The sequence below is a fragment of the Odocoileus virginianus genome, chromosome 24 (assembly GCF_023699985.2).
Source record: "Odocoileus virginianus isolate 20LAN1187 ecotype Illinois chromosome 24, Ovbor_1.2, whole genome shotgun sequence".
Classification (NCBI taxonomy): Eukaryota; Metazoa; Chordata; class Mammalia; order Artiodactyla; family Cervidae; genus Odocoileus; species Odocoileus virginianus.
The window spans coordinates 24,027,072-24,040,188 of NC_069697.1; the positions used below are offsets into that span (position 1 = coordinate 24,027,072).

The 13,117-nt window shown below is 40.4% G+C and overlaps 1 non-coding gene across 1 annotated transcript; it reads right to left on the reverse strand.

Moving 5' to 3' along the window:
- Positions 1–12,614: 12,614 nt before the first annotated feature.
- Positions 12,615–12,720, reverse strand: LOC139031014 (U6 spliceosomal RNA). The gene has a single exon (XR_011483443.1). It is a non-coding gene; the product is annotated as a U6 spliceosomal RNA (small nuclear RNA).
- Positions 12,721–13,117: the final 397 nt, after the last annotated feature.

The following is a 13,117-nucleotide window of genomic DNA, read 5'->3' on the forward strand; positions in this document are numbered from 1 at the left end:
AAATATTAAATAAAAGGATTGCATTATATAGCTTACCATGGCTTCTTGAAAAGTTATTGCTTCACATGGGACGTTGTCTTCTAATAAGCCCTGTGAAGCTGCCATGTGTATCCCCAGTCTATCTAGGGGAAAGAAGGAAAACATTTAACTGCTAGCTCACATGATTAAATTTTTGTCCTTTGAGGTGTTAACTATCTCATGTATGTGTGTGTGTGTGCTGCGCACAAGCCTCTTAAGCATCAACAGCAGCATGGAAGCCCCAGGGTAGGGGATAAAAGACACAGAGGACAGGTGTAAGGTGGGCCAGTCTGTGCGTGTCTGCAAGTTACATGAGGGGCCTTGTTCACTGGGACTGAGCTCCCCGAACTCCTAGAAACAACAGACACCCCTGCCAGAGGCTGAATCTGGCATATCCTTTATCATTTTTATAGTCCTGAACCTGGTCTAGAACCAAATTGGTTGTCTGGACTATCTCAACAGACTCCTAGCCATCTTTCATGTTTTCTTGTGTCTAGTCTTTCCCTTCTTTATTTTTTAAATTTGTATTGAAACATAGTTGAATTACAATGTTGTGTTCATTTCAGGTATACACCAAAGTGACTCAGCTATACATATATATTTCTTTTCCAGATCCTTCTCCATTATAGGTTATTACAGGATACTGAACTCTGTGCTATACAGTGGGTCCTTGTTGATTATCTGCTTTATATACAGTAGTGTATATATTTTAATCCCAAACTCCTAATTTATCCCTGCTCCCTCTATCCTCTTTGGTAATATAAGTTTGTCTTCTATGTCTGTGAGTCTATTTCTGTTTTGTAGGTAAGCTCACCTGTATCATTTTTTTTTTATTCCACATATAAGAAATATCATATGATACCTGTTTTTCTCTGACTTACTTCACTTAGTTGATTATCTCCAGGTTCATCCACATTGTTGCAAATGGCATTATTTCATTCCTTTTTTATGGCTGAGTAATATTCCATTGTGTATCCCTTCTTTCAATTAACCAGTTACTGGTAAGAAATCAAAAATCCATAAAAGTTGTTTTAATAGGGTCCCCTTGTTATGCAGTAGCTACTGTTGTTCATCATACCGGATCAGATCACCTCAATTTGGGCTTAATTCACCCCTTGTGCTGCTTTAGCCCTCTCGCTCCATCTAATGACTTTCTAAATGGAATCTCTTCTCTGGTTCAAGTTCCCTGTTTCCTGTCTTTCATATCTGACACACTCATGCAAAACCTTAGGACTTCATGTCAAAAATGCTCTTCTCCAGTAATGTAAATTCCTCTCCTTATAAAAATAATCATAGCTAAGATTTCTTAAATGCTTACTACATGCCAGGCATTGTGCTGAAGATTTTGCATGTATCATCTTCAGTTAACATTTTTTAAAAAAATCTTTAAGGCAGGTAGTATGATTATCCACAACTTACAAAAGAGTTAACTGGTACTTGGAATGATTAGGCATTTTGCCCAAGATTATATGGCTAATAAACTGCACTGTAATGACTTAAACTCTGGTTTGCCTAAACTCCACATAAAACTTCCTATTTGCAGGAAGACTTCCCTTGTTAACTCAACCCAGTAGTGACAACTCTATTGCTCTGTGACTGCTCAGCAGTTGCAAATATAGTTTCATTATGCTGCTTTGCCTCTTTTGAAACATTACCTTATTAAGTGTTCTTAAGTCTTTTATTGCTCTGTGTGTGTGTGTGAGAGAGAGAGAGAGAGCACTTTCTCAAACTAGACCTTAGACTGGGAAATCCCAAAAGTCAGAGACTGACTTTCAGATTTTTTGGTTAATCATTTGGCTTATTCTCTTTTTTTTTTAAATAATTTTTATTGGAGTACAGTTTTCTTCAAATTTTAAACTTTTTATTTTGTATGGGGGTATAGCCTTAAGAATTTGTGATATTTTCAGGTGAACACCGAAGGAACTCAGCCATACATACACATGTATCCATTCTCCTCCAAAACCCCCTCCCATCCAGGCTGGCACATAAGCACATTGAGTAGAGTTCCATGTGCTATACAATAGGTCCTTGTTGAGTATCCATTGTGAATATAGCAATGTGTACATGTGATTTACAGTGTTGTGTTAGTTTCAGGTGTACAACAAAGTAAATCAGTTATACATGTACATATATCCACTCTTTTTAAGATTCTTTTCCCATGTAGGCCATTACAGAGTACTGAGTAGAGTTCCCTGTGCTATACGGTAGATCCTTATTAGTTATCTATTCTATATACAGTAGTGTGGATATATCAATCCCAATCTCTCAACTTGTCTCTTCCCCCTTACCTTAGTTTCTTTTGTACATCTGTAACTCTACTTCTGTTTTGTAAATAAGTAAGTTTATACTTTTTAAAATTAATTTTTATTGAGCTGTGTACTAATTTCTACTGCACAGCAAAATGGATCAACCATACGCATCCATATGTCCCTTCCCTTTCGGATTTCCTTTTTGTTCAGGTCACCACAGTACATTAAGTAGAGTTCCCTGTGCTGCATACATGTGCTCATTCTGTGCGTTAGTTCTCAGTCATAGCTGACTCTTTGCAATCCTATAGACTGTAGCCTGCCAGGCTCCTCTGTCCATGGGATTCTCCAGGCAAGAATACTGGAGTGGGTTGCCATTTCCTCCTCTAGGGGATCTTCCTGACCTACGTCTCCTGCACTGAAGCAGATTCTTTACTCCTGAGCCACTATTTTATTTATTGTATCAGTAGTGTGTTTGTGCGTTTGTACTTTTATATCTTTGTCGTCAGAGGGCAGAACTCTGCTCTTCGGCACTAGAAACACAAGGATACTAGAATGCTTACAGAACAGCGTTCAGATTTTTATTTTGTATAAAACAATGGTGTGGCCACACACAGGATAAGAACCACTCCTAGATTCTCCTCCCTATGAATGAAAATGAAGTCAAGGATGGCCCAGGGAAGAGAGAAGGGACTGACTTAGGACAATAGTGATCTTTATTTACAAAGATAAAATTTGGCTGGGTAAGGATACAATGAAAAATTTTAAGTCAAGAAGGATATGATTGAAGGTGAATATAATATTTACTAAATCATGAAGTAATGGGTCAAGGGGGGCACATTTTGATACATAAAAGAACACCTGGGGATCTTGTTAAAATGTGGGTCTTGATTCAGTAGGTCCAACGCAGGGCTGACATTCTGCATTTCTTCCAAGGTCTGGGTAATGCCAATACTGTGGTTATGAGCCACACTCTGAGTAGCATATATCTAGACTTTGCAAGAGACTCCTGAAAATAAATAAAGAAAACATAACAACTCTAGTTGAATAATGTAAGGAAACTCAGATATGAATATACACTTCCCAGTATTCTGAAGTTGCATGTGTTAATAGTTTATTCCTTCTTGTTGCTGAGAAGTATCTCATTGTGTATATCCCACAACTTGTGATCCATTTACCAGATGATGGACTTTTGAGCTGTTTACAGTTTTAGCTCTATTATGAATAAGGCTGCTGTGAACATTTGGTGTTCAAGTCCTTGTGGAACATACATGGACTGTTAGGGATAAATCTGGGTTAGTTTAGCCTTGGTACTAACCCATCTCCTTCTGGAATTTCCACTGATTACTCCAGGTGTTCAATGATGTCTAAGTGAATGAAATCTGACTGTTTCCCAGTCCTGTGTAAATTCTAAGAACTGTCCAATTTACACTTAGCAGTCCTCTTACCTGTTTTTATTTTCTGTTACTCTTCATTTTTCATATTCTTCAGTTTCACTGACACTAGTTAAGTATGGAGTTTCTTTATTTAACTTGCTTGGAACTCATTGGACTTCTTAGCATCTAAGCAGCTTTAGAAAATTCTGTAGGGTAATTAACTCTTCAAATATTGCCTCTGCTCTATTCTTTCTCTCCTTTTGTTTTGGAACTTTAATTAATATATGGTAGGTCTTCTCACTCTGTCTTCCATATCACTCAACTCTCCTCTATATTTTCATATTTTTGTCTCTGTCTCTCTGTGCTATATTCTGGATTTCTTCTGACTTATCTCTCAGTTTGCCAGTTCTCTCTTCAACTGGATGATCCAATCTGCTGTTAGATTCATTCTACAGTAAGTCCTCTACATAGGAGCCTTCAATTGTGAATTTTCAAAGATTTCACGTCAGATGTGAGTGAAATTGCAGTTTGCCCTCTGTCTCCTATTGCTGATGATCCTTCAGTTCAACCATCTCCTACTTCCTCTTCTTCCTCAAGTCAGTAACTCTTCTTATCTGTTCTTTTGATGCTAGCTGATCTGATAGAGTGCCTGAAGATGTATAGATGGAGGTTCGAGACATTTTACAGGAGGTGGTGATCAAAACCACCCCCAAGAAAAAGAAATACAAAAAGGCAAAATGCTTGTCTGAGGAGGCCTTACAAATAGCTCAGAAAAGAAGAAAAGTGAAAGGCAAGGAAGAAAAGGAAAGATAGACCCATCTGAATGCAGAGTTCCAAAGAATAGCAAGGAGATATAAGAAAGCCTTCCTAAGTGAACAATGCAAAGAAATAAAGAAAAACAATAGAATAGGAAAGACTAGAGATCTCTTCAAGAAAATTAGAGATACCAAGGGAATATTTCATGCTAAGATGGGCACAATAAAGGACAGAAATTGCATGGACCTAACAGAAGCAGAAGATATTAAGAAGAGATGGCAAGAATACACAAAAGGACTATACAAAAAAGATCTTCATGACCCAGATAACCATGATGGTGTGATCACTCACCTAGAGCAAGACATCTTGGAGTGTGAAGTCAAGTGGGCCCTAGGAAACATCACTGTGAACAAACTAGTGGAGGTGATGGAATTCCAGCTGAGCTATTTCAAATCCTAAAAGATGATGCTGTGAAAGTGTTGCACTCAATATGCCAGCAAATTTGAAAAACTCAGCAGTGGCCACAGGGCTGGAAAAATTTGGGATTCCAATCCCAAAGAAGGGCAATGCCAAAGAATGTTCAAACTACCACACAATTGCACTCATCTTGCATGCTAGCAAAGTAATGCTCAAAATTCTCCATGCTCAAAATTCTCAACAGTACATGAACTGAGAACTTCCAGATGTACAAGCTGGATTTAGAGAAGGCAGAGGAACTAGAGATCAAATTGCCAATATTTGTTGGATCACTGAATAAGCAAAAGAATTCCAGAAAAGCATCTACTTCTGCTTCATTGACTACAAGAAAGCCTTTGACTATGTGGATCACATCAAACTGTGGAAAATTCTTAAAAGAGTTGGGAATACCAGATCACCTTACCTACCTCCTGAGAAATCTGTATGCAGGTCAAGAAGCAACAGTTAGAACTGAACATAGAACAACAGACTGGTTCCAAATTGGGAAAGGAGTACGTCAAGGCTATATATTGTCACCCTGCTTATTTAACTTATATGCAGAGTACATCATGCGAAATGCCAGGCTGGATGAAGCACAAGCTGGAATCAAGATTGCTGAGAGAAATATCAATAACCTCAGATATGCAGATGACACCACCCTTATGGCAGAAATCAAAGAGGAACTAAACAGCCTCTTGATGAAGGTGAAAAAGGAGAGTGAGAATGTTGGCTTAAAACTCAACATCCAAGAAACTACGATCATGGCACCAGTCCCATCACTTCCTGGCAAATAGATGGGAAAGCAATGAAAACAGTGCCAGACTTTATATTTTGGGGCTCCAAAATCACTACAGATGGTGACTGTAGCCATGAAATTAAAAGACGCTTGCTCCTTGGAAGAAAAGCTATGACAAACTTAGACAGCATGTTAAAAAGCAGAGACGTTACTTTGCCCACAAAGGTCCGTCTCGTCAAGCCTATGGTTTTTCCAGTAGTCATGTATGGATGTGAGAGTTGGATCATAAAGAACACTAAGTGCCAAAGATTGATGATTTTGAATTGTGGTGTTGGAGAAGCCTCTTGAGAGTCCCTTGGACTATAAGGAGATCAAACCAGTCAATCCTAAAGGAAATTAATTCTGAATATTCATTGGAAGGACTGATGCTGAAGCTGAAGCTCCAATTCTTTGGCTACTTGATGTGAAGAACTGACTCATTAGGAAAGACCCTGATGCTGGGAAAGATTGAAGGCAGGAGAAAGGGACTACAGAGGATGAGATGGTTGGATGGCATCACCGACTCAGTGGACATGAGTTTGAGCAAGCTCTGGGAGATGGTGATGGACAGGAAAGCTTGGCGTGCTGCAGTCCGTGGGGTCGCAAAGAGTCAGGCACAACTGAGTGACCGAATGACAACAGTACTTTACAAGGTATTGTACTGTAAGATTAAAAATGTTTTCTTTAGGACTTCCCTGGTGGTACAGTGGATAAGAATCCGCCTGCCAATGCAGGGGACACGAGTTTGATCTCTAGTCCAGGAAGATACCACACACCACAGAGCATCTAAACCCATGAGCCACAGCTATGGAGCTGAACGCCACAACTGCTGAAGCCATTGCATCCAGAGCCTGTGCTTCACAACAAGAGAAGTTACTGCAATGAAAAGCCTGTGCACTGCAATGAAGAGCAGGCTACACTTGCAGCAACTGGAGAAAACCTGTGTGGAGCAACGAAGGCCCAGTGCAACCAAAAATAAAAATAAAGAAAATGTTTTCTTTATTTTTTGTGTTTGTTTCTTATATATTATTTGTGTGAAAAGTATTATAAGCCTATTACTCACAGTACTATATAACCAATTGTGTTAGTTGGATACCTAGGCTAACTTTGTTGGACTTATGAGCAAATTGGACTTTCGAATGCACTCTCAGAACAAAACTCATTTGTATGTATGGTGCTTACTGTACTTAATTCTGTTTCAAATCCACTAGGTCACTTTTCATATGTTCCCTGTAACTATTTTCTAGCTTGTCTTATATTCCTAAGAATTTCAATGTCTGAATTTGTCATGAATCTGTTTCTGTTGTCTGTCGTTATTGCTGATTTTCTTTCATGGTGCCTTCCCTCCCTGTGTGCTTGCTTATTCATTGCCTTTGAAAAATAACTTGTGGGCATTTTTGAAGGTTAGGATTAAAGTGTTTTCACCAAGGGAGGATTTGCATTTTACCTTTGCCAGATGCCTAGGGAAATACTTGTTTGGCATCATTCTAAAATTCAAGGTTTGAGGTTTTTTTTATTACCTAGGTAATGTAAATTTGGCTACAAATCCAGCTGGCTCAGAATCTGCCCCCTGCTGTGTTCAGCACCAGGGACACTTTCTTTCAGTCCTTCAGAAGGTAGAAGAAGAATTAGGTTTACTACTGTTTCACCTTGGAGAAGGAAATGGCAACCCACTCCAGTGTTCCTGCCTGGAGAATCCCAGGGACGGGGGAGCCTGGTGGGCTGCCGTCTATGGAGTTGCACAGAGTCGGACACAACTGAAGCGACTTAGCAGCAGCAGCAGCTGTTTCACCCTTACCCTAAGGACGTAACCCTTTGATTCTCCAGTATGTTATAGGAAAGGTTTCCTATCAGACTCCCCACTTTAGCCAATCCTGAGTTTTAACTTCTGAGACCAGAGTTGAGTTTGCCTTAATCTGCAAATATCTTCTGGTCAAAACTTGCCTCTTTATTCCACTTACCACTTTGAATTTTCACCTTTCATTAAATTTGGCCTGATAATTCCTTACTATCTTGTCAGCTTTTTGATGCTTTTAAGATGTTTTAAATATTTCATCTAGCATTTTTAGTTGTTTTCAGCAGGAAAGTTGATTCAAATAACCTAGCCTGTCATGTTTCCAGAAACTGAAGTGGTTTTTGTTTTGTTTTGTCTGTTTTAACAGATTCCATCAAATAGCCTCTATAAGCAATTCAAAGTAGCATTGATTCTGTTTTTATTTGGGGGGGGGGGTGGTGTTTGTTGTTTTTTCTGGCTGATGTGTCTTCCCCAAAAAAGAACCTAATTTTTCAAATTCAAGTAATTGAAAACATATTCTACAATATGAGACTTTATTTTATGAGGATTCATATATAAACCAACTTCTTTTCTGGGAACGTATTTTGGAAAGATACAACTTCACCTTATATTTAGGCCAAAATGGTATATAAAGAGTTTTTAATAATACCCAGCATAGAGTAGGTATTTCATAAATATTCATCTCCCCAACTCCTTTAGCTCTTCAGGGATCCCCTTTAAAAATATCTAAGTGAAAAAAAAAAATATCTAAGTGGTCCAGTTATTTAAACTAATGTCAGCCTGTCTCTGCTTAGGGTAAGTGACATGGTCAGTGTGACATTTTCTAGGTCTCTTCTAGTCAACAGTAGTAATCATGTGGATTACACACACACACAGCCACATAACCTTATAAATGACTGGGTTTTATGCCCTTTTATTTTACAGGGATTGTTATGAAGCATAACAGCCAATATATTATAGAAGAAATTTGAGTTCCATTTAGAAAATGAAGATTTGGTTTTTTTTTAGCTCCAGATAGAACTAGTCTTTATTTACTCACATATGACCTGGGGGTTTCTAAGAAAGAAATGAGTAAGAACAACATGTAGTCTTTTTTAGTGACTCTAGTGAAGGTGGGCTCATCTTCCTGAGGTAGAATAAGCATATTTCTAGACTACAGGGTCGCTGTATAAAGGATGTAAGGCTTAAGCCATAGCCACTTCCCTCCCCTCTAAAACATATCACATGTATTTCTGTAATATTACAAGATTGACCTTCCTGGTCCTTGCTACAAATTCCCAGTCATTACCACCAGCACTACTTACACACTAAAATGGCTTTTTCAAACCCCTACTAATTAGGTATCTCTCTTGCTCCTTTTTTTTTTTTTTTTTTTTTGGTGTTGGCAGGTTTAACTTCTTCTGAGGCCTCTGTCCTTGGCTTGCAGGTGGCCATCTTCTCCTTGGTCTTCACATGGTTCTTCCTCTGTGAGTTCCAATCATGTCTTTGAATTCACTTTTCTTTTATTCTCTAATCTCCCTGCTTGTAGAGTTCTGTCAATAATTTTGGAGGAGACCAAGAAGGAAAGGAAAACACAAATTCCTAATATTTCAAGTTTAAAGCCGTTTCAGAGATGGCCTAATGCAATACTCCCTGTCCAAACAATTAACTGAAAAGCCAGAGAGGTTATGAGTTGCCCAGAGTTACAGACCCACACTAGAACCCTGGGGTTCTTGACTTCTCTGCTATTCTACACCCCTATAATACTCTGCTACTGGTCCCCCGTCTGCTCCTCAGGACTTTTTTCATCTGGACTTCGTATTAAAGACAGTGAAGTGAGTGCAGATCTTGAAGCCAGCTGAATGAAGTTCTTCACATGACTGAGAGAGGGAATCAGAAGGACTGGAACACAAATGCACTTAGGAAAGGCAATTGACAGGCAGAGAGAGAGAAAATGGAACAGGGCATTAAAGTTACAGAAAGTCAGGAATGATGAGAGATGAAAAGCCATCCCAGACAGAGAAAACTCCATCTGAGACCTCAGTCCAAAGAAAGGATAAGATATATTGGGGGTGGGGCACAATAACAAAGTGACAAGAACATGGACCACTAGCTCAGGTCAACAGTGCTCAGGTAATGAGGCAAAATTCAAATAACTTTCCCCTTCCTCTTCTGGTACAAGGAAGACAGACATGAAACATAAACTAACATTTGAGAAGCTTTATAAAAGAACTGAGAACTTTTAGCTGGAGAGTTCTAAGAGACACCTGGATCTCCTTTTTTGGGTGGGGGTGGGCTGGGTACGGCAGGTGATCTTACAGGATCTTAGGCCCCCAGCATGGAAGTGCCAGCTCCTAACCACTGGACTGCCAGGGCATTCCCTGGATCTCCCTTTTCACAGTGACAAGTAATGGGTTGGAACTGCCAAAGGAAATTGAAATTAGACAGCAAAGGCAAAGAGCTGTGCATGTTCAACCAGAAGATGCTGAAAGCTGAGGAAATCTTGAAACAAGGTCTAGAAGAGACAGCCTTCAGTCTGGGATGAGTTAAATTCAGTCCTGCCTAGAGGCAGAGGGAGGGTTGAAATGTCCTCTCATAGAGTCTGAAAGTCTGCATCAAGGCCGATTCATTCACTGAAACAAAGCATCTCATTATGGAGAGAGGTGGAGAACAGCAGGAAAAATCCCCAACCTATTTGCCTGGGGCTTCAAAGCAGTGTAGATGCTTTCTGGCTTGATCAATTTTAGCCTCTGATTATAACAAAAAAATTTTCAGTTAAATCAAAGTGAAAGAACATCCCATGATGCTATCACAGAGATTGAATCTCATTTACTGGGGATTTAACAACTGGGAATAATTTGCAAGAACAATTTAGGCACCACTGGGGATGGAAACAGAAAGAGGGATGAGATTATCACTTGGTTTGGGGATTTAGGAGGCAGCGTGAGGCCCTGGACTTGGCAGGGAGCGTTGGTTCAGTGAGGGTCCTCCCAGCCTGGTGTGGCTGTGCAGGAACCCGCTTCTGGGAACCCGTGAAGGCTGGGTGTGGCCGAGCGTGTGCTGAATTCCTGGCTTCAATTACAGACTAGCAGGCGGCTGAAGAGTCTGTCATTGCTGATGTCATCACATTTACAAGATTCATAGGTCCCCTCTCCAGTAAGACCCAAGAACCAGGGCCTCTCCACACCTGCAGCCATGGCCCACCGCTGCACGTCAGGTGAAGAAGTAGGGAGCAGATGTGAGGATCTATCTGGTGCATTCACTCAGTCCTAGCAGGGCGATGAGGAAATGGGACCTGGGAGAATTTACACCAAGCTCCCACTGCCCTGGTAAGGCCTCCATGTTATAGGCCAAAAAAATCTTCAAGGGAAGAAGAGATTTTTATTTATGTGAGATCAAGGCAGAAGTATGGATAAGATGAGCTCTCAAACATCCTTTCCATTGAAACACTCAATGATACTTTGACGGTCCATGGATTGTCCTCTGCCCATTAATATCCAATTAAATTCTTCTCCTGTCTACATCCTGGGGGATTCAGAAGAATGTGGCTGCTCATTCTGTCTTCTTCAACTGATTGTTTCTAGGCTCTGCCCTGGGGATGCCATTAGAGAACTGACAGGCATGGGGAACCGGCTTCTCCTCACAGAGCGAAACTCCCAAACAACCAGCCCCACATTCCTCTCTGACTCATGCCACCAACCGCCCCCCCCCCCCCACCAGTGCCCAGCAGGTCAGTGGGCTGGGAACCCTGCCACATCTGGAACAATTGCAGCTGGAATAAGATGTCTATTCTGATACCCAGGACTCACCTCCTCCCATCCACAGCCCTGGATCACTCCCTGGCCTGTGCCCTAAGTATTACCATACGATGCAGCCAGTGATGGGCAGAGGATGTCAACAAGGGATCTGCCCTAGGGCTGCCAGCCTCACCTGGAGAGATCTGATCTCAGTCTGCGGCTCATCTCCGATTCCTCCACTTGCCGTAGTACAGAATCCTTCCAGCCCCTGGAAAGGCACTTCTCATTATCCAAACCAGTAGATAAGAGCAGAGGCACACAGAATTCTTTCATTTGTTGACTGACTACTATGTGATTAGTCCTATGATAAATGTTGAGTGTGAAATGGTGCATGAAATAAATATAAGTCTTGCATGAAGCTTACTATCTAGTGGTAGAGGCCACTATTAAACAGACTCCCAAATAAATATATAAGCTCAAAATGTAATTAACATTACCAAAAAAAGTGAGTGAAATAAATACACAAAGTCACTCACACATACACACTTGCAAACATAGCATCTGTGTCTACCACTTAGGGTCTTTATTTTTCTTTAAAAATTCATTTATTTATTTGGCTGCCTTGGGTCTTAGTTGTGGCATGCAGGAATCTTTGTTGCAGTGCACGGATTCTCCAGTTGTGTGGCCTAATTGCTCTACAGTATGTGAGATATTAGTTCCCCTGAAAGCTGCTCAGTCATGTCCAACTCTTTGTGACCCCACAGACTATACAGTCCATGGAATTCTCCAGGCCAGAATACTGGAGTGGGTAGCCGTTCACTTCTCCAGGGGATCTTCTCAAGCCAGGGATAGAACCCAGGTCTCCCGCATTCCAGGTAGATTATTTACCAGCTGAGCCATCGGGGGAGCCCTAATAACCTGACCGGGGACTATCAAACCCATGTTCCCAGCACTGCAAGGCCGAGTCTCAATCACTGGGCCACCAGGGAAGTCCCCTTGATGTTCTTTCTGACACTTTCTGCCAAACCCAAGGCAGTGCAAGTATGGAGCCTGCAAAAACCCACCAAGTGGATAATCCACAAATCAGGAATAAAGACTTTACCCAATGTCTATATGAAAATTCACCTCGATTAATCATCTAGATATGAAAATCATATCAGAATTGATCATAAAATTCCATGTGCACATCTAGGTAAATAAACTTCATTTTCCTCAAGGTTTTCTATCTCTGAACTAGAAAAGCAAAAAAAAAAAAAAATTTTTTTTTTGAGAAACCAGAAAGGCATGCAGCCATGGTAAGAGAGACATGAAAAATGAGTTCAAGTCCCTCTGGCTTCCTCTGGCTAATTCCTGTTCTGAAATCACTGAGTCTTAGGCCTTCAGAACTTTGGAGGTCTCCACATCTGTTTCATCGCCTCCAAAATCAAGCAGACAGTTGGTAATTGACCTAATTCGTCTAGTTTCTCAGATAAAAGGAACTACACAATTTCCTTCGTGAATGTGCATGTCATTCTTGCACAGGAGCCATGCTAATCTTCTCCAGTATTATTCCAATTTCTTTTATTTTAATTTTAAATATTTATTTATGTATTGCTCCACTGTTGGGCATGCAGGCTCTTAGTTCCCCCACCAGGGATTGAACCCCTGTTGTAGAAGTGCAGAGTTTTAACCACTGGACCACCAGGAAATCCCCTTATTCCGATTTTAGTATATATGCTGCCAAAGCACACACCACAGTTTCTTTCAGTCATCTCAATAACCCACTTTGTTGGGAACTTCTTCTTTCTTTTGTGTTTCTAGTCTTTCTTACCCCACAAAATTTAATTCTTTTGTTGGTATTTTGTCTTTTAAATCTAAATATATCAAAGAGAAGAATATCTTTTCTCCTCATTCATATTTAAGCATTATATGGAAAGTGGTCATCCCTTCCTTCTGCCTCAGAGGAAATTCCAGCAGAGGTTCAAGGTGAAAATATCATA